Genomic DNA, 21,982 nt, shown 5'->3' with positions numbered 1-21,982 from the left:
GTGCCCAGATCTTTAAAGTGCCAATTACAACGGGGTTAGATGTGAATTGTGAGGGGGAAAGGGGCAGAGTGCTACACGCGAGGGCTTGAAGTGACGTGGATCGACATGAGTTGGCCTCCACAAGACACCAGTCACTCTGGGGTGAAGTGAACCAGAGCATGATCTTGTGTGTGTTTGTGGCCCAGTAGTAACCCATAAGGTTAGGTAAACCAAGCCCACCCAGGAACCTGTCCCTCTGCAGTAATGGTCTACTAGCTCTTGCATGTTTACCAGCCCAAATAAATGAGGAAATAATATTATCAATAGCAGTGAAAAAAGATTTAGGCAAAAAAAATAGGTAGGCATTGGAACATGTATAGATATCTGGGCAGTACATTCATTTGTATTGTCTGAACTCTTCCTGCTAAAGAGAGTGCCAGATGGCCCCACCTCTGCAGGTCAGATTTGACTGTTGCCATCAGGACAGTAAGATTTTGTTCCCGTAGCGCACTAAAAGACTGCGTGATTGCAATGCCCAGATATTTAAACCCTGAGTTGGATATTCTAAAAGGCAACGACAACGGAGGTAATTCTGTAGCCAATTGGTTGATAGGGAAACATTCACTCTTTTGGATGTTTAATTTGTATCCTGAAAATGAACCAAAAGTGGTCAAAAGTGAGAGAATGTGTGGAGTACTAGCTATAGGATCGCGCACATACAGAAGGAGGTCGTCAGCATATAACGAGACCCTGTGTTCGATATCCCCTCTCTGAATCCCCTTAATTCCTCTCTCTGCTTTTAGAGCAATCGACAATGGCTCGATAGCAATTGCAAATAGTAGTGGGGAGAGCGGACACCCCTGACGCGTCCCGCGAAAAAGAGGAAAGAATTTGGAGCGCTGGGTATTCGTACATACAGAGGAGTGAGGAGAAGAGTACAGAAGTCTAACCCAGGAGACGAGGCCTGGACCAAAGCCCAGCTGTTGAAGGACAGAAAACAGATAGGCCCACTCAACCCTGTCGAAGGCCTTCTCAGCATCAAGAGATATGACAACCTCCGGTTCAGCAGGAGAAGGCGGGCTGTGGATGACGCTGAGAAGTCTTCGGACATTTGTGAAGGAGTGCCTCCCCCCTATGAATCCTGTCTGATCTTCCGAAATGATGGAGGGTATAATAGATTCCAACCGGCGAGCAAAAATCTTCGCAAGTATTTTCACATCTACAGACAGGAGCGAGATTGGGCGATATGATGCACAGCTCAACGGGTCCTTACCCTTCTTAAAGATCAGAGAGATAGAGGCTTGCATAAGGGTAGGCGGCAGTGAGCCTTGGACGTACGACGAATTAAACATATCTAATAATAATGGGGAAAGTTGATTTGAGAATTTTTTGTAGAATTCTACGGGGTATCCGTCAGGTCCCGGTGATTTGCCACTATTCATGGACTGTATTGCCTCTTTAATCTCAGCAAGCTGCAGGTTGGCATCTAGTGTCTGTTGGTCGTTAGTCGAAATCTTGGGCATATCCAATTTATCCAAAAATGTATGTAGCTGATCTTCGTTATCAGGGGATTCAGACGTGTAGAGACGAGAGTAGTAGGTTTTAAAGATGTTATTAATCTCTCCCGGGTCAGAAGTGAGAGAGCCCAACCCGTCCCGTATCTGGGTGATTTGGTTCGAGGCCACCCTAGCCTTTAGTTGGTGGGCCAGGAGATGGCCAGCTTTATCGCCATGTTCATATATAGACCCTCGTGAGTGTAGAAGGAGTCGTTCAGCCTCTCTTGTTAGGAGAAGGTCAAGTTCTGTTTGGAGCCCCATCCGTTCTTTAGATAGATCAGGTGATTGAGTGGAAAATAGTTGGTTGTCTAGATTAATGATAGATTCTTCCAGTTCTCTTTGGCGTGCTCTACGAAGTTTATTAACATGAGACGTATGCGAGATGATCTTACCCCTAAGAAAAGCTTTAAGGGTTTCCCAGAGTAGGGACGCAGAGGTCTCTTCATTTTGGTTGGTCTCACAGAAGAATGCAATTGATTCTGAAATACACTCACAAAAGGCTGCATCAGAAAGTAAAAGAGGGTCAAGACGCCAGAATCTAAATTCCTTAGGCTTATGATCAAAGTGAAGGTCCAGGATGATTGTCCAACTCTTGACCTGACAATCAACATCGGCACCTCAGTTGTTTCCCCGACTCAGACTGCAAGGAATCTGGGTGTGACCCTAGATAACAACCTGTCCTTCACTGCAAACATCGCTGCTACAACCCGTTGCTGCAGATACACGCTTTACAACATCAGGAAGATACGTCCCCAGCTGACCCAGAAAGCCACTCAGGTTCTGGTCCAGGCTCTCGTCATCTCACGCCTAGACTACTGCAACTCCCTCCTGGCTGGTCTACCTGCATGTGCCATCCGACCTCTGCAGCTCATCCAGAATGCAGCGGCTCGTCTGGTCTTCAACCTTCCTAAATGTTCCCACACCACTCCGCTCCTCCGCTCCCTTCACTGGCTTCCAGTAACTGCTAGAATCCACTTCAAGACAATGGTACTTGCTTACCATGCAGCGAATGGATCTTGGATCTGGCCTCTCTCTCTCTCTCTCTCTCTCTCTCTCTCTCTCTCTCTCTCTCTCTCTCTCTCTCTCTCTCTCTCTCTCTCTCTCTCTCTCTCTCTCTCTCTCTCTCTCTCTCTCTCTCTCTCTCTCTCTCTCTCTCTCCTCTCTCTCTCTCTCTCTCTCGTCCATTTATTCAGGGCCACGAACCAGTGCTGCGTAATCACCATGAGACATAGAGCGCTCCGCGCTTGCTTATGACGTCACAATGGGACGTACCATTAAACATGGAGTAAGGGTGCTCAATGGGACGTACCATTAAACATGGAGTAAGGGTGCTCAATGGGACGTACCATTAAACATGGAGTAAGGGTGCTGTTACAAAGTAATACTTAACAGTCCCACTCAACCTTAACTCTATTGGTTATCAATCAATCAATCAATCAATCAATCAATCAATCAATCAATCAATCAATCAATGTTTATTTATAGCCCAATATCCCAAATGTTACATTTGTCTCAGTGGACTTCACAGTTTGTACAGAATATCAGTATGACAATACGACACTCTCTGTCCTTAGACCCTCTGTCCTTAGACCCTCTGTCCTTAGACCCTCTGTCCTCAGACCCTCTGTCCTTAGACCCTCTGTCCTTAGACCCTCTGTCCTCAGACCCTCTGTCCTTAGACCCTCTGTCCTTAGACCCTCTGTCCTCAGACCCTCTGTCCTTAGACCCTCTGTCCTCAGACCCTCTGTCCTCAGACCCTCTGTCCTTAGACCCTCTGTCCTTAGACCCTCTGTCCTCAGACCCTCTGTCCTCAGACCCTCTGTCCTCAGACCCTTTGTCCTCAGACCCTCTGTCCTTAGACCCTCTGGCCTCAGACCCTCTGTCCTTAGACCCTCTGTCCTTAGACCCTCTGTCTTTAGACCCTCTGTCCTTAGACCCTCTGTCTTTAGACCCTCTGTCCTTAGACCCTCTGTCCTCAGACCCTCTGTCTTTAGACCCTCTGTCCTTAGACCCTCTGTCTTTAGACCCTCTGTCCTTAGACCCTCTGTCCTTAGACCCTCTGTCCTTAGACCCTCACATCGTACAAGGAAAAACTTCCGAAGAAAACCCACAGTTTAAAGGGAACATGGGAGAAACCTCAGGGAGAGCAACAGAGGAGGGATCCCTCTCCCAGGACGGACAGACGTGCAATAGATGCCGTGTGTAAATTGAAAAGATAATACATTTGCAACATAGGTTACATGAAAACAACAACAAACAACAACAACAATATAATAAGGCTTCTCTTTTGCCTTAACAATGTGAATACACTCGTGCACTTCTCAGTGTCTTGAGCAAACCTCTTTAGCTGTAGCTTTGTAGCTGGCTTGCTCATGACATCAGCAATCATGAACTCAGTAGGGCAGTACTCCAAAGTTACCTTTCCGTTATTTACCGTTTCCCTAATGAAACGGTTTCTTTGTTTCCATGAGATCAGAGAGCTTCCTCAGACTGACACAATACCCTGATGTGCTTCGCCTGTCTGTTGCATCTGAGGCGCAGTCAGCATCACAGTACACTTTTCGACCGAGTGCCTCTCTGTCACTTCTCTTAAAGCATAGCTCCTGTTCTGCTGTGTGTTACTGTGTTCCTCTGTTGGTTCAGTGCTGAGAGCCTGACCACACAACCTATATTACATTACATTACATTGCATTTAGCTGACGCTTTTATCCAAAGCGACTTACAATAAGTACATTCGACCAGGAAGACACAACCTTGAAGAAAACAGAATCATAAAGTACATCAGGTTTCATAGAGCCAAACATTTCAAGTGCTACTCAACTGGCTTTAGGTAATCCAGTCCTTTATTGGTATAAAAGTGCTTCGTTAATCGTTCTAACGCTCGAAGTGGAGTCGAAAGAGATGAGTTTTCAGTTTGCGCCGGAAGATGTGCAAGCTATCTGCCGTCCTGATGTCAATGGGGAGCTCATTCCACCATCTTGGAGCCAGGACAGCAAACCCACGTGTTTTCGCCGATGGGAACTTGGGTCCCCCTCGCAGCGAGGGCGCAACGAGTCGTTTGGCTGATGCAGAGCGTAGTGCACGCGCTGGGGTGTACGGTTTAACCAACTATATCTGGTCTAGTGCATGTGGACAAGTCAATGAAACTCCCCACTGCCTCTCTGTATTTAGTTGGGTCTGTCCATGGTTCAGAGTCATCTGGTCGTCCACGTGAGGGCTCACATGGGGTCCCCCTTCAAACCCCTTTCTTTTGAGACATTTTCCCTTCACCTTCTGTTTGGTAGAACGTTCCAGGTCCTTCATTTGAAACCTGTCAGAAAGCATCATCTTTACAGCTTCCAGTACATTTGTGTTGCTTGCTGCTATGATCAGGTCGTCCACCCATACAATCATGATGACCTCTTCATCATGTTCCTCTCTTGTACAGATCAGCTGGATTCTGTATGAAACCGTTCTCACTCAGACATGTGTGTAGCATTAGCTACCATAGCTAGCATAGCATTCCAGTTTCTACCTGATCACTTAAGGCCATAGAGAGACTTTTGCAACTTACAAACTAGGTTTTCCTTCCTAGCCTTCTGGTTGCTCCATATAGATTTCACCATCAATGGGTGCATGCACATCGGCTGTCTTCACGTCCATCTGGTGTCAAACGAGTCCCTCTTGTGCTGCATTCTGTCACTTGTCATATCAGCTGAGTGCATCGACCCATCTTCCCCCCACTGCCTTTGTACCAGGTGGCAACTGGGTGAGGTGGAAGGTCTCGTTCTCCTCCAGAGATGCATCTCCTGCCTTGACTTTGCTGACACTATGGCATCACTGTAGCTTTGAGGGGTGTCACAGACTGCTGTAGATGAGCTGATCTCCTTTTGTTTCTCTGTGGATACCTTTTGGTTACAGTCTCTGTGGCTTTACTCGGCTGTGTACATTCAGTCTCTTCAAGTAAGGTCGCAGGCACACACATCTGAATACCATGACTTGATACATGTTCTACATTTATATCATTGCCTACGGCTCTGGAGTGTGCATCCTCATGACCACATTCTGTGTGATTCAGATGTTTGAGTTTCCTTTCACCAACCTGTGCTTTTGCACCCTCTCTGTTTCTGGGTAATACACCCGATAAGCTGGGCTGTTTTTATCAAAGCCAATGAAAAGCCCTTGCTCACATCTAGAGTCTAGCTTCCCTTTACATGTTTCAACATTTTCTGTAACAGTTGGCAAGTAATGCAAATGTCCACTCTCGTGGAGGTCTGACCTGCTACTGTCCTTGGTAACCACGTGGCTTTCTCCTTTCTTGAAGGTGATTGTCGCTCCTCCATTTGCCGCTCTTGCCACAGAGAAGATGTCACGTGGGTATGAAGGTATGTACAGTGCCTCCCGTAGCTGTGCTCTGTGCTGTCGTCCAGTGTCGTCTAGCAGATGCACGATCGCTGTTCCTCTGCGTTCGGTCCCGTCAGCTAACTCCACTGAATGTGTCCCGGAAAGGAATGAGTCAGCAAAGCTGTCAAACTTTTCAATATCTTTCACGATGTGGGTGTTTCTCCAGCGTCCACCATGATGCCTCTCATCTCTGCGTTGTCTGGAGGTCTCCCGCTCTTCCTGTGCTTTGCCTTGAAGAATTGGTCTTGTTCCCTGTTTTCCTCCTCTGTCTCTTTTCGGACTCCATCTCGTCCCCCTTTGTTCTTGCACAGGGATTCTTCGTGTGTTATTTTTGCAGTAAGCACACCACACCTTTCTGTAACATGTTCTTGTCTTATTCCACATGTGTAGCATATAACGTTAACATCTTCTTCTGTTCTATTGTTAGCAGACATCCAGCCGGGGCCTCTGCCTCTTCGTATACACGCAGTCTGCTTTTAAAGTCTATGAATGTAACGTTATCTTCATTCTGCGTTACATGAACAGCCAGTGGCTTAAAGGTGTCTGGTAGTCCTCCTATTATCATGGTGATTATGAATCCGTCGCTCATGGTCTCACCTGTTTCCCTCAAAGCCGTGATAATGTTCTCCGCCCGTATAAGGTAGTCGGTAACACTTTCGCTGTTTGTCACGTGTAGCTTGGTCAAAGACGTGTAGAGGTTTATTATCCGTGGTTTACTTTTTCCAGAATAATGTTCTTTCAGGGTGCCTTCACACCTGCCTTGTATAGTCCGGTTGAATCGAACCCTGGTAAGTTTGGCCGCTTGGTGCGGTTCATTTGGGTCGGTGTGAACGCAGTCCGAGACCTCTTAAGTGAACTAAACAACCGGACTCTGGTCCGCTAAAATAGGTGGTCTCGGAAAGCTTTCTTGCGAACTCTGGAGCGGTTCATTGCTGGTGTGAACACAATCCGCACCAAAACATAGCGTAGTATTTGCGCGTCATTTCTTGTTGTGGAGGAGAGGATTGCAAATGGTGGGAAAATGAGCGGCAGGGGACAAACGTGGAGCTATGAGGAACAGAGATGCCTTCTGGATATCTGGGCAGAGGAGAACATTTCTCAACTGCTGGAGAAGGTTCATAAAAACGCGGAGGTGTTCAAAATCTTTAGCGACAGACTGAAGCAACTAGGATTTAACCGGAGTGTTGAACAGTGTCGTATAAAGGTGAAGAAACTACGACAACAATACATAAAAGTGCGCGACGCGCTGCAGAAGAGCGGCAGCTCCCCAAGTATCAAAGAGACATTTATTTGGTATGAGGATCTCGACAGTATCTTGAACACAAGACCCATAGTGAGCCCCGTAGATGTGGTCGAGTCCTATGCGGAGGAAGAGGTGGATAAGTCGCCTGATGAGGGGAGCCTGAGCTCCACTGCCGATGCCGGGGCTGCTAAGGCGGATACTAGCCGCAGTTACTCCGCGGATGCCGAGGACTCTGATAACAATGGTACGTTCACTGTAAACTTATTTATGCTGCCGGTGTACATGCCTTGTTATCTGTCCTTTTGACTTGGGGGATGAGCTATAAAACCACTGCAACCACTATAAACCACTATAAAAAAAACACATATTAATAAGCTATAAAGCTGCTTATGAAATAATTACTAGAAAAGTGTGTGAAGTGGAATTATGAAATCCTATGAACATTACCTAGGCCTACATCAGCCATATGCCCAACTCCTCAACTAACGAATTAATTAACTAACGGTTATAACGTTTTTTAACGCACGTTGTCTCAGTATGTATTGATATGCGTCGCCCGCTACATTCTGTTGATATGCTCTCCATATGAACAGCAGCATGAAAACAATCTGCGGATGCTCCATGTTGGGCTCCGGTGGAAATTGCCGCGATTTTCCGTGTTTACATGTGGTTTTTACCCGCTTCATGTCTGACCAATGGTTGAACAGCATTTCCGTGCACATGACTTGTGTTTAAAGTTTATAGTCCCTTTGAGTTTTTGCCGTGTGAACGCAAACCGAACCTTCTGAAGAATGAAACAATGTAACAAACTGTGGTCTGGTGCGCACCAGAGAGCGGACTATTAGGTGTGAACACACCCTCAATATTCTTAGAGCCTTCCTGCCATCATCAGCGGCACCGTGTCTTATCAGTGATAGGCTTTTATCATCTATCAGTCTTATTAGCTCAGCATAGCAATCGGCATTCTTTCTCCTGGCTCCTGCCAGCTGTTCAGGACTATTTCCAGTGGGTTCATGGAGAATAGTTTATTTTAATTTCAGGATATGTAGGCAGCCTAATAATCTTGTTTCCCAAAGGTCATACTTATCGTTGGTTCCATCGAACAAAAGCTGTGGCGCGAAAACTCCCGTTGCTCTGCTTGCCATCTTGTTGTAGGGGAGGAAACTTATACAAAATGTACACCACCCCAAATTGATCATGTTGTTGATAGTGCTTCAGATGCGCTGCGAATAAAATTAGACTCTGTTGCTCCTTTGAAAAAGAAGAAAATAAAACAACATAGATTAGCTCCATGGCATAATGCCCAAACCCGCAAAATAAAGCAAAAGTCGAGACAACTTGAAAGGATATGGCGTTCTACTAAACTTGAAGAATCTCGTTTAATTTGGCATATTACTCTCAATGAATATAAGAAAGCACTGCGTAAAGCGAGAGCAGCCTACTCTTCATTAATAGATGAGAATAAGAATAATGCAAGATTTATTTTCAGCACTGTAGCCAGGCTGACAGAGAGCCACAGCTCGATTGAGCCTTCTATCCCCATAGCACTCAGTAGCAATGATTTTATGTGCTTTTTTAACGATAAAATTGTTACTCTTAGAAACAAAATGAATGACCTCTTGCCTTTGACCAGGCCTTTGACCTATCAACAGCTCCCGGAAACATAAGTTCTAATATTACACTAGATAGTAAACTAGAATGCTTTTCAGCCATAACCTTGAACAATTAAATTCAATGATTCTCTCTTCTAAACCATCAACGTGCATGTTAGACACTCCTAACTCCAATGTCTGATATCGCACATAACAGAGGATTTTTACATTGTACATTCAATACATAACTAAACACGCCTTTTCTCCTCATGTTCTCTTTAATGACTTTTCATTTATTGCATTTTATCGGCTGCAATCGTTACTTTTCCGTTAAAAACCATAGACTGTAGGCTATATATAAATGGACGTAGGGTCCATGACGTCACCCGTAGGATTCTGCAGAGTTGCTGTCACTACCCGATCTGCAGCTCTGCCCGATCTGCAGTGCGCATGTGCGAGATGGTCCGCCATATTGGACAACTCCGGACGGCAACCCAAGAAGGACACTTGACACAGTGGCTTTTAGCAAAGCTCAAAAATAAAACTCGAGAGAGATGAGTTATTGTTATTACGACGTGACTTCACTATAATATTACATTAACATTATACAGCTATCATACTGAATACATATTTACTGTGAATGTGTGCAAAAATGTATGGCATATAGCTGTCTAACAGAAGTTACATTCATTTCTCACTTATTCTGACAATGTACTTAACCCCAAATAAAAGAACCCAATAAAAAGAGTTGTTAAATAATAGTGAAGTCACGTCGTAATAACAATATCTCATCTCTCTCGAGTTTTCCTTTTGAGCTTTGCCAAAAGCCACTGTGTCAATGTTGTCCTACTTGGGTTGCCGTCCGGCGTTGTCCAATATGGCGGACCATCTCGCACATGCGCACTGCAGATCAGGCAGAGCTGCAGATCGGGTAGTGACAGTGACAGCCGTGAAGCCCTTAGTAGGCGGAGTCGGCCACTAACGGCCCCGACAGTGAAATCAGAGTTCAACTCCCGCCTTCTCCAGCCTGCTCCAAATAAGGGCAAAGAGGCGGAGCCGAGGCGAGACCTGCTTCCACCGAGCTGGAAGTTCCAGAGCTAGCTGAAGCTACCAAGCTAAGCTAACATGCTCCCCATCTGCACGCTGCCATCGCATTTTACGTTTCTAAGGTAAGCGGACATGAAACTATTCAGCAAAACTATAAATAATAATCTAAGTTATTGAGCTTTTAGCATAATACTTCAGAATCTTAAAACGCCTTAACGTTTGTATGCAATTGTGCTAAATTCAACACTGGAATCAAGCAAATATTAATATGTTTGCATGACATTAGTTAATTATATTTTGATATCACTTAACTATACGTTTAATACATTTAAGTCAAGCTAAGGTACATGTGATGGTAGCTAGTTAGCGCTCTTACCTGTGAGGTCTCCTCCAAACAGCATAATAACCAGACTGTATCATTAAAACTAAGTACCAGTTATAGATCCTTGACTTTAGACAAACAATTCAAAAGACAAAATGTATTTAAAGACCAATCTTTATTTGAATGTGCCTCTTAACCTGAGATATTAGTTATACAGTAATAGTATTGACAATCTAAAAAAACTGAGCAACTCAACAGTCAACTTTATGTTTCTTATTGTCTAAAGCATTTATTATTTTAATGTTTTCCCTCTCATATTCAGTGTGGACGGATTGAGACAGCATGGTGTCCAGAGAGCTGCAGAGACTTCAGGGAGAAACCTCCGTGTGATGGATGTCCTGTCTGTTGGTTTGGAGAGGACTGAGGGTCTTTCCTCAGCGAGGAGGACTGAGGGTCTTTCCTCTGCGAGGAGGACTGAGGGTCTTTCCTCAGCGAGGAGGACCAGGCCTGATGGAGGAGCCCATGCTGGGCACAGCTGATACCAACTGCACAGACCTAGTCTGTCACTTTATTTGACTAAATGTGTTTAATACATTTAATAGGTTTACACCTTCTGTCCATATGTGCTTTTTATTTAAAACATTTGATTAACTTTTGGTTCACATTTCAATAAATTGTATTTGTATTTGCTCTCCTTTCGTCCATTATTCTTACTGAAAATGTTAGATTACACATTCACATCTGACTGAAGATTGGCCCCATTTATTTGTGACGTTGCAAACTCTGCGGTACAAGGTACAAGTGATGTGAAGCTCATAAAGTGAGGCAAATAGAAATAATCAGCTGATGGAGTGTAGATGTGGAAATAGCTGCATTCGATCAGCTGACTGTGTTTTCACAATAAAAGTAGTTTCTTAGTGAATGTCCTGTACTGGTCTTAAAATCTCATAACATCAGCTTTTAATGTTCCTCTTGGATGTTCTTCTTGACCCTCAGAGAAGGAGAAAATGTCGTGTCTTTCAGGCATGTCCTTTCCTAACAAAAATGACAGGAAACATAAAACATATTATTGCAGAACAAGTGTGTTATTTATGAAAGCAGTGTGTTTGTGTGTTTAGGCTGTAGATATAATTATTTTGTAATTGTAATGTTTTTTTTTTATTTCAACAGTGAGCTACAAAGACAATCAGATTATGAATTAACAGTATGAACTTCATCAACATTGAAATATATGTTATTATCAAAATTATCAACAAAAAAAATCATGACCGAAAGAACGAGATCGCGGATACAAGCGGCCGAGATGGGTTTTCTCCGCAGGGTGGCTGGTGTCTCCCTTAGGGATAAGGTGAGAAGTTCGGTCATCAGGGAGGGACTCGGAGTTGAGCCGCTCCTCCTTCGCGTCGAAAGGAGCCAGTTGAGGTGGTTCGGGCACCTAGTTAGGATGCCACCTGGGCGCCTCCCTAGGGAGGTGTTCCAGGCACGTCCAGCTGGGAAGAGACCAAGGGGTAGACCTAGGACCAGGTGGAGGGATTATATCTCTTCGCTGGCCTGGGAGCGCCTTGGGATCCCCCAGTCAGAGCTGGTTGATGAGGGGAAAGGAACGTTTGGGGCTCTCTGCTGGAACTGATACCCCCGCGACCCGACCACGGATAAGCGGGAGAAGATGGATGGATGGATGGTTATTATCAAAATAATATTGAACTGTTATCAAAACGTAGTGCAACTGTAGAAGCTTGCTCTGTTGTCTCACTGAAAGAATCACTTTTACCACGTTTTTACAGACAATATTGAGAGATAAATAGCAGCAGTTCTCACTATGTGTTAAATATCTTTGCCTTCAATACTAAAAGAGCCTTCTTTCCACCTTTCTTAAGCTCCTTTTGTTCTTTGGTTTTAGCGCCTGGCCGACGCGCTCACACATCACTCAGAGTCACCTTTCTTTTGGTATATTTATTTCCAAGTTATCCTTCTCTGCAGTGCAATGCAGCGGTCAAAAAACCGTGTGGCTTCACAACCAAACTAGAACACAGAGTATCATCAGCAGGACTCTTTTAACCAGCTGAGGCAATCACAGCACCAATCAGCCGCTCCGCCCAGCCGTGGCTGCGGATCATGATCACTTGACACCAATCAATTATACTCCATTACATACATTAAATGATTAAATAATACAAATAATAAATCAACGTTTTGGCTCCTACACTCCGGCCCCTAATTGTTATGGAATCACACATGACAATTACTAATAAACATAAAATGGAGAGCCAATACAAAACATTTGTTCAGGGCTTCTGACCCTTTGTAGGGCGAATGTGTATTAACACATGAGTCCGTGTGTGTAAATGTGCTTGTGTGGTGCAAGAGGGGAAGGGGGCTAGAGCTCATTTTGGGACTCGACCAGCAGTAACAGCTTTGTGATGGGTCGACGGAGTGTGCTGGTTTTTGTCTGTACTTCCACTTGTCGTACAAAACCTCTCGAGTCTGGCAAGACTTGCGTTATTCGTCCCATGAGCCAGGAATTTCTTGGAGCATTTTCGTCGACAATAAGGACAATGTCCCCTGTTGCGAAATTCCTCCTTTTCCTGTTCCACTTTTGCCTTATTTGGAGTTCCGGTAGGTATTCCTTGGTCCATCGCTTCCAAAATAAGTTGGCCATGTACTGAATTTGGCGCCATCTTCTCTTCCCGTGGCAATCGCTCGGATTGAAGACACCAGGCGGAAGAAATGGTTTTGATTTGAGCAGCAAAAGGTGATTTGGAGTGAGGGGCTCTAAATCTCCAGGGTCGTTGGAAACAGTCGTTATGGGTCGATCATTTATGATCGCCTCCACTTCGCAGAAAAGTGTGGCAAGTCCTTCCTCGTCAAGCTTCTGTTCTTGCGTGAGGGCACTGAGAATGCGTCTGACGGTTCTGATTTGTCTTTCCCAGATTCCTCCGTGGTGGGAGCCTGCTGGTGGGTTAAATATCCACTTTACTTCCTCTTTAAGAAGCTTGTTCTGGATTTGTGTGTGGTTTAACTCTTGTATTGCTTCTTTTAGTTCACGTTCAGCTCTAACCAAATTGGTTCCGTTGTCTGACCTCATGACCTTGACAGGGCCTCTTCTTGCAATAAATCTCCTGATGGCATTAATGCAAGAGTCAGTGTTGAGACTGTGTGCAAGTTCAAGGTGAACCGCTCCGACGCTCAGACAGGCAAAAACCACACCGCATCCCCCAACCGTGGCTCTTCTCCGTTTCAACTCAAATGGGCCAAAGAAATCCACGCCCACGTTTGTGAAGGGCGGATCATCAGGGGTAACTCTTTCTTCCGGCAAGTCTGCCATGAATTGCTGACTTTTTACACCACTGAGTTTCCTGCAGGTTACACATTTAGAGAGGATTTTTCGGATTGCAGAATTTCCTCCAGGAATCCAATATTTCTGCCTTAAACCTGACAGAGTATGACTCCTTCCACTGTGCCCTATGTTCTCATGGACATGTCTGATGAGGAGTTGAGTCACATGATTGTTTGCAGGTAAGATAATTGGGCTTTTGGCTTCGGCTGGCATTGCGGATTTCGATAACCTTCCGCCAACTTTTACCAAGTTGTTCTGCAGAATGGGTGCCAGTTTGTGAAGATGACTGCTCCTTTTGACTGCAAGTCCTTTCTTTAGCGCAGTTATCTCATCCTTAAATGAAGCGGACTGACAAAACTGAATTATGGCAGCTTCCGCTTCCTCCAAGTTTTCAACAGTGAGAGGTCCTTTTTCATGTTTTGCTCTCTTTTCATTCAAATCCATTTTTGCCCTCGCCATCAGAGCGGATTTTATGCGTAGCATCCAGGCCACAGCTTTTTTCAGGCGATGCCAGTGGGAATAGTAAGTGAGCAACTTGTTCACTGTACTAGAGCTTTCTTCCATGGGGTTGAGACTTACGGCAAAAACTTTGACTTCAGGGTCGCTGGCTGTTAGAGTCAAATCTGGAGATTTAGGCCACTGATGCTCAGGGAGACTAAGGAACTCTGGTCCCCTTAACCAGGTTTCATCTCTCAGAAAGCGACTTACAGAGATTCCCCTTGATACACAGTCAGCTGGATTCAGGCAACCATTAACATACCTCCATTGGGAAGTCTCTGAAGCAGATCGAATGACTGCGACTCTGTTGGCGACGAAGGTGTGGAATCTTGTAGTTTCATTTTGTATGTACTTCAACACAGACGTGCTGTCAGTCCAAAACACGGATGGCTGGAGTTTAAGCTCCAACTCTTCCTGTAACATTCGGTCCATCCGGACGGCTACAGTGGCAGCGGTAAGCTCCATTCTTGGGATGGTCACAGGTTTGAGTGGAACTACTCTGGCCTTACCCATGATAAAGGAACAATGAACTGCGTTTGCTTTGTTCATCAGGCGAAGGTAAGATACTGTTCCGTAACCACTTTCACTAGCATCTCCAAAGTGGTGAAGCTGAGCTGAGACTGGATCTCCAAAGTTGAGTGGTGTGATGCATCTTTTGACTTTGAAGTCTCTCAGTAATTGCAAGTGGTGTAGCCAGCTCAACCACTGTTCCTTACATTCTTCAGGAATATTTTCGTCCCATCCTAGTCTCATTCCTGTTAATGTTTGCAAGATTTGCTTTGCAGGGAGGATCACAGGGGACAACATACCCAGCGGATCAAATATAGAGCTCACTACTGACAGAATACCTCTCCTGGTAAGTGGTATATCCTGAGGAGTACATTTGAAATGGAATGAGTCCGTTTCCGTGCACCACTGAACTCCGAGAGCTCTTTCAACAGGTAGGGTACTTTTATCCAGATCCAGATCCTTGATTTCCTTTGATCTACTTTCCTCGGGTATTGTTTGTAGTAGAGCTCTGCTGTTGCTTACCCATTTGTCTAACTTGAACATTGATTTTAGGCAATCGTCCACATAAAAATGTCTTAGCATCGAAGAGACAGCCTCTGGGCTAAAGTCATCCACATTGTCTCTTGCACACTGTTGTAGGGCAAAGTTGGCACAACTAGGCGAGGATGTTGCTCCAAAGATGTGTACAACCATTTGGTACTCTTCTAGCTCACTACTGAGATCTCCATCGGGCCACCACAAGAATGTGAGAAGATCTGAGTCTTCCTCTGGCACCTGATGGAACATGGCTTCAATATCTGCCATGAATGCAATGTTCTTCTGCCGGAATCTTGTAAGGACACCAATAAGACTGTTGGTTAAATCTGGGCCTTGGAGCAGACGTGCATTCAGAGATGTGCCCTGGTAAGTTGCACCGCAATCAAAAACCACCCTCAGTTTACGCTTTTTTGGATGGTACACGCCGTGGTGTGGAATATACCAGCTCCCTTTGCTTTGATTTGCCTTGTCTTTTTGTTCAGGTGTCATTCTGATGGCAAAACCTTTAGCAACAACATCCGCCATGAACTCTTTGTACTCCTTGTAGAATTTGTTGTTTTGTTGGAATTTTCTTTTTAGGTTCAAAGCTCTTTGTTCAGCAACACGTCTATTATTGGGAAAATCAAGTCCTTTTTCCTTTAATGGCAGTCCAATACTGTAGTGTCCGTCTACTAACTTGACAGAATTAGAGACACTTTCCATGAACTTGTGATCCTCTCTTGACATTTCCAGACGCTCCTTGTGTTGATGTTCTGGAAAGTCCAGCTTCACTTGCTGCTTCAACAATTCCTCGATTTCCACAACAGAAATTCTGTTTGCTGTAACGACTGGCTTAATCCAACGAGTCGTATCTGACCTTCCTAGAGGTCCATTTATTGTCCAACCTAAAATGGTCTTAACAGCGTACGGGCCATTCCCTTGGCTGTTTATGACTTTGCATGGCTCTAGAGCTTTTGGCACGTTGCACCCAATTAGCAAGCCAACCTCTGCATCAATTTGTGGTATATTGACCTCTTTCAGGTATTCCCATTGTCCCACATCCTCCTGAGAGGGAATATTTGCCTTTCGTACTGGTATTTTGTTTTGTGAATAAACAGGTGGAAGTGCTACATACTGGTTACTTTCTAGACCACATATTTCAAGGTCACATGCAACAGATGTTTTAACTGACTCCTCTTTATTCATTGTTCGTAAGAGTATCTTCGTGTTGCGTCCAGTCACTTGAAGCTGCTGTAGAATGGACTCTGTGCAAAAGGTAGCCGTACTACCTGGGTCCAGAAAGGCGTATGTTGTTATGATGGTATTACCCTGTTTTGTTTTCACCTTCACAGGAACGATAGCCAGGGTGCCTTCAGGCTCACCGGCCCCAATATCCTCCTCCCGTGAATCGTCTTTATCCATATCCACTAAAGCATTTGCAACAGTCTTTACCTTTCCTTTGCTCGACTCGATATTACTGAAATGCAACAGAGTGGGGTGTGTGAGATTGCACTCTTTGCAGGTATGTCTTTGTTTGCATCCTTTACTCATGTGGCCCTTTTCTAAACATCCAAAGCAAAGTCCTTTGCTTCTGAGGAATTCCAACTTCTCTTTGTGGGTGTTTTTGAGAATCTGATTGCAAGCAGAAAGATGGTGTTCTCCTTTACAGTAGATGCATCGGTTTGATTGGGATGTGTCACTGTGTCGGTTACAGTTTTCTTTCTGAGGTAATGGGGATACACTAGTGGCAAAACCACTTTTATATAACTCTGGAGATCTCGGTTTGAACCTTGCGCTGGGAGTAGCAGGAACGAATGTGTAGCTTGTCTTTGCTGATGTATTTGGAATTTCCTTTAAGTTTCCGAACACTGGATGAGAAAGGATTCTAGCATGATGGTTGACAAACTTCACTAGATCTTCAAACTTAACTCTTCTGTTGTTTCCATCTTGTATGTTACAAGCTTTAGCTCTGCAGTTTTCTCTAAGCTTATATGGGAGTTTAGAAAGAACAGCTCGCATGTTGATTGGGTGATCCATTTCCTCCATGTATTCCACACTATCCATTGTATTGAGACATCCATTCAGAAACACAGCAAAGGGTTTTAAAGCTTGTGGATCCTCAGGTTTAATAGATGGCCAATTGAGAGCCTTGTCGATGTAGGCGGTCGTGATAAGATATTCATCTCCATAATGATGCTTCAACAACCTTTTTGCTTCCGTGTATCCTTTGTCAGATTGCATATATTGGCAACTGCGCACAAGCTCTCTTGGTTGGCCAATAGTGCATTGCTCCAAGAAGTAAAGCCTGTCCTTACTGATTTCTGTTTTCTCTTCAATACCATGCTCCAATGCTCTTATGAAGGACCGATAGTCCAAAGGGTTTCCGTTGAAGGTGGGAATGCTGAGCGGGGGCAATGAAGAAAGTTTCTGCTGCTTTACCATTGTTTCTGTTATTATGGTCTGTTTTTCCATGATGCTTATTAAGCTGTTCATATTGCCCTCTCCCGTGCTAGAAGACGTGCTGGATGAAGTTGAACTTTCAGGACGTTGTGGTATGAATTGTGTTTCACTATTAATGGCATTTGCAGTTTTATTGATGTTTGGTGTATGCTTGTTAGCATTCAAATGAGCATGTTCTTGCTCTAATGCTGTACTCAAACAGTGAGTGATCCCAATATGCATTCATTCTGTCTCCTGCTTGGTACGTGCCTGCATGACAATCCTCCATTCTTTTGATTACCTTTAATTTTGCAGTGTTTGCTGCAATATCTGTTTCAAGTTCCAGCTGTTCCTTTCTTTCCTTCCAACCGGCTTCCTCCCTTTCCAGTGCTTGCTTCTGAGTCAGCCTAGCAGCTCGTGCTAACAATTCTGCATTTCTATTTTCCAACTTTATTTTAGCAGATGTGATCGAAGACCGAGAGGATCTCCTTGAACTTTGTGAATGAACACTCTTTACGTTTGAAATACTGTCCCGAGGTGCAACACTCGTATGTCCTTTTATTTTTGTCTGGACAACATTGGACACAGGAGCATCAGCGATCCAGTTTAAGACCTCCTGATTAAACTCTTCCAAGGCAGCTGCTTTGGGGTTATACCATTCATCCTGATCCATTTCTTTCTGCTCCTCAGTGGACATTAAAGCTTGAACAGAATCATTTAACTGTTCCATTTATTTGTGTAGTTGTGTAAACTCACTTTCCCTTTTCGACTTAACCAGTTCCACATTGCAGACATTTTCCATTAATTGTCTGATTTCATTTATTTTCCTTGTCAATGCACCCAATTTTGCACTCCTTGATGATTTCAGTCGTTTGAGCCTTTCCATATACACACAGTCAATGTCACTTTCCAAGCTTTCCAAGTCTGCCATTTTTGTTCAAGACAACACGTTTATTCCTTTTGAATTTTACTTCATTGTTTGTGGACTTTCATTGTCTTGCCTTGAGTTGAGACGTTTCCAACAGTCTTTGAACGCTCCACAGCAGTGACGCGTTACAGATGTAGTTGGGGGAGGAGTGATTGTTGCCTTCAGTCATTCACGTTTCACAACACCGTCGTTCTAGGAAGTAGAATCCGTAGTAAAACGAAGGCGAGTATTTGACACGCTGTTATGAGTTCTTGTTTTCAAAACATACGTTTCCACGGACCAGCGCTCATCAAGCTGGGTTTTTTGACGAATAAAAGAGCCTTCTTTCCACCTTTCTTAAGCTCCTTTTGTTCTTTGGTTTTAGCGCCTGGCCGACGCGCTCACACATCACTCAGAGTCACCTTTCTTTTGGTATATTTATTTCCAAGTTATCCTTCTCTGCAGTGCAGCGGTCAAAAAACCGTGTGGCTTCACAACCAAACTAGCACACAGAGTATCATCAGCAGGACTCTTTTAACCAGCTGAGGCAATCGCAGCACCAATCAGCCGCTCCGCCCAGCCGTGGCTGCGGATCATGATCACTTGACACCAATCAATTATACTCCATTACATACATTAAATGATTAAATAATACAAATAATAAATCAACGTTTTGGCTCCTACAAATACATTAAATTAGAAAGCTGACAAAGTCATATTGCTAAATATCTAAATGTAACTTTTTGCATGGAAAAAACCCTCAACTTAACTGATGTGTAGGTGATCTAGTATTTAGTATTGTTTAATGGAATGTATATCAGTGTATTCAAGTCAATACTTCATTCATTTAAACCAATATCTTTCTTGATTCTTTGTACAGTATGAAAAAATAGTCTTTGTACCTGAGCTGAAGTTCACTGCTGTGAGGAGTCCAGTTCTGTCTCTCACTCTCTGGTCCAGCCTGTCTGCATCACCTGGACACCTTAAACAAACAGATATATATATATGTATATGTATATGTATATGTATATATATATATATATATATATATATATATACATATATGTAAAGTACCATGTGTACAAACAATATAACTGATTCTCTTCTGTTGAACATGTTGGATTGGGTATTGTCCGAGTCAGGGTCCTTTTTATTTTACTGTAACTTTGGAAATTGTGTTACCAATGCTTACTGTTTATTTGATACCCATTTGGTAATGCAATTAATAAAAACAACAAGGTTTGGGTTCGTTCTTCAGATGACTGTGACGTTAACGTGTAAGCTCGATAATGAACTCCAGCTCAACCAACCATATTGTAATATCTAAGTAATCATCTGGAAATATGACATTAATAATTGTAATATACACACATCTTATTGTGAGGTTGATTTCACATACACTACTTCGACATTAGCTTGTCTACATACTTGAGCATAGCCAATTTAAATTAACCTTAGATGCATACAGTTCTACCTACATAATAAAATATCTCTAAGTTACAAGGATGTAACCTTATTTTATCAACCTCAAACAGAAGCCGTTTGTTCTACAGTATTATCCCACTTAACACTTGTGTTAGTGTATTCTATAACCCCGAAGGCAGGAGAGACTGAAAAGAGTCAAGGGAAGCTTATAAAAGTTAACAGCATTTAATTACACAAAAGATGTGGTGGTGTACAGTACAAAATGAAATGTGCGAGTGGAGGCGTTCTCCTCATCCGCCCGGTCAGTCCAGGTCACCCGGTAGCAAGAGGTCAATCCTTGGCTTGCTCTTCCTGTTGTCATCGGAGGTCTTCTCCTATTGGTCGGGGGCGGGTCCAATGCAATTTCTGCCTTTTTCTGTTGTTAAATTATATCATTCTGGTGTCTGTGGTTATTTAAACATTCCCTAATAAACGTTATTCAGCGGTAATAAATGAGTGCTAAACCCAGTGTGCTCAGTGTACAACATCACATGTCATTTCACCTTTGATTCACGGTTTGAAAATGCAGCATTTCGCCACATGCTAATGCTAACCGGAAATGAAGAATTTTCAGAATAAAAGTATTAAGTTAATAGTTAGTGAACTTCCGGTTTTTCAGAATAAAACTGATTTAAATTAAATAGTGTATTTAATTCAAATTACGCCATACCAACATTGATTTTAATTTCTAACAATCCCTCCTTACATACCCTTTAAGGTATGTAAATAATATTGAAATCAATTAGTTCTTCATCCGAACATTGCATGGTACATAACTCATAAAAGTAAAAAAATACAAATAAGAATACATATTCATCATAAATATGAAGTTTTTCATAACTTCTAGCTTAAACCTTTAATGTCACTTTGTAAAATAGCAGCAATTAGCTTGGTATGGAAAACGTCTAACTCCCTCCTTTCACATCATAAATAATCTTCTTACTGTATCTGGTGTAAAGGCACTTGTTCTTTTACAAAGTATAAGAAGGCTTAAACTATCTGAAAATAGCTAAATATTACTCTTTATTTACTTTTACTGTGTCTCTGGTGTAATTTATGAATCTCTGCTGGTTCTAGTAGATATAGTTCTCCCCATCCACATTCTTGTTGGTTGTGGGACAGAGGAATAATAATTCAGAACCTGCTGATATTTGAATCTTACTACTGGGCATATGTTACAAACAAAAAACATCTTCATGGTGAACTAAATAAAATCCTTGTAATATTTCTCAAATCTAAATATAACAATGAACTATTCCTGTTTGTGGTAAAGACACACACTAACGTTATGTAATACAATTTCATTATGGATTCAAAAACAACTAAAGTCATGATGCTGTCAGAGTGAATGATTTCCTGAGTGTATCTGTCCTGTAAGGTACGTCATTTTCTGCTTGGATCGTGTGCAGAAATCCCATCGATTGCACCTGGCAATACGGCTTCTACCTGTCTATTATCAAGCTGAAAAATGAATACAGAATTCCAACATACGGTCATCAAATGTCTTTCTATTATGAATTTAAATTAAATGTATATCCCCATAATGACCTAAACAATAAAGTCTATGGCTTTTACTTCTAATTCTTTACCAGGCTAGTTACAATATGTTGTCTAAATTAAATTCGGTATCATTACATTACTATGTTTTAGCTTAACTTAACTGTAATATGTTCTTTCTACATTTCAAACCTCAGTTACTCTAATGTCTGTTAAAATATTACAAAATTGCCTAACTATCACAGGTCAACTTCTTCGGTATTCTATTCTGGAATTACATCTCTCACAGTAGCCCCTTGGCCACTGCTTCTGTGTTACCTGTTATAATTCAATCAATATTTAGAAACATCTCAACATTCATCAAACAGTATCTTATCCCCAGATATGGAGCAGGTTAATTATAAAACTATCATTCAATGCTCAGTTTGAACATCTGGGTTGGGACGGAAGGTTTCTGTCAATCCTTAAAAGAAAAATTTAAATTGTGAATTTTACAGCCATGTTGACATTATACATACTCCCCCCTTTTACACATGAACTCATGTGTAACAAAACCCTGTAATGGGGAGGGGAACAAAAAACTGTCAGGTAATTGGTTAGGGACATAACGAACATTATTTACAATTTTACATCAATTATCATTATTTCCACAGCGAACACTTCAGTGAAAAGAAGTGTTCCTCTCCGTCCTT

Source organism: Gymnodraco acuticeps, unplaced genomic scaffold (assembly GCF_902827175.1).
Source record: "Gymnodraco acuticeps unplaced genomic scaffold, fGymAcu1.1, whole genome shotgun sequence".
Lineage (NCBI taxonomy): Eukaryota > Metazoa > Chordata > Actinopteri > Perciformes > Bathydraconidae > Gymnodraco > Gymnodraco acuticeps.
Note: the sequence above shows the minus strand (reverse complement) of the source record.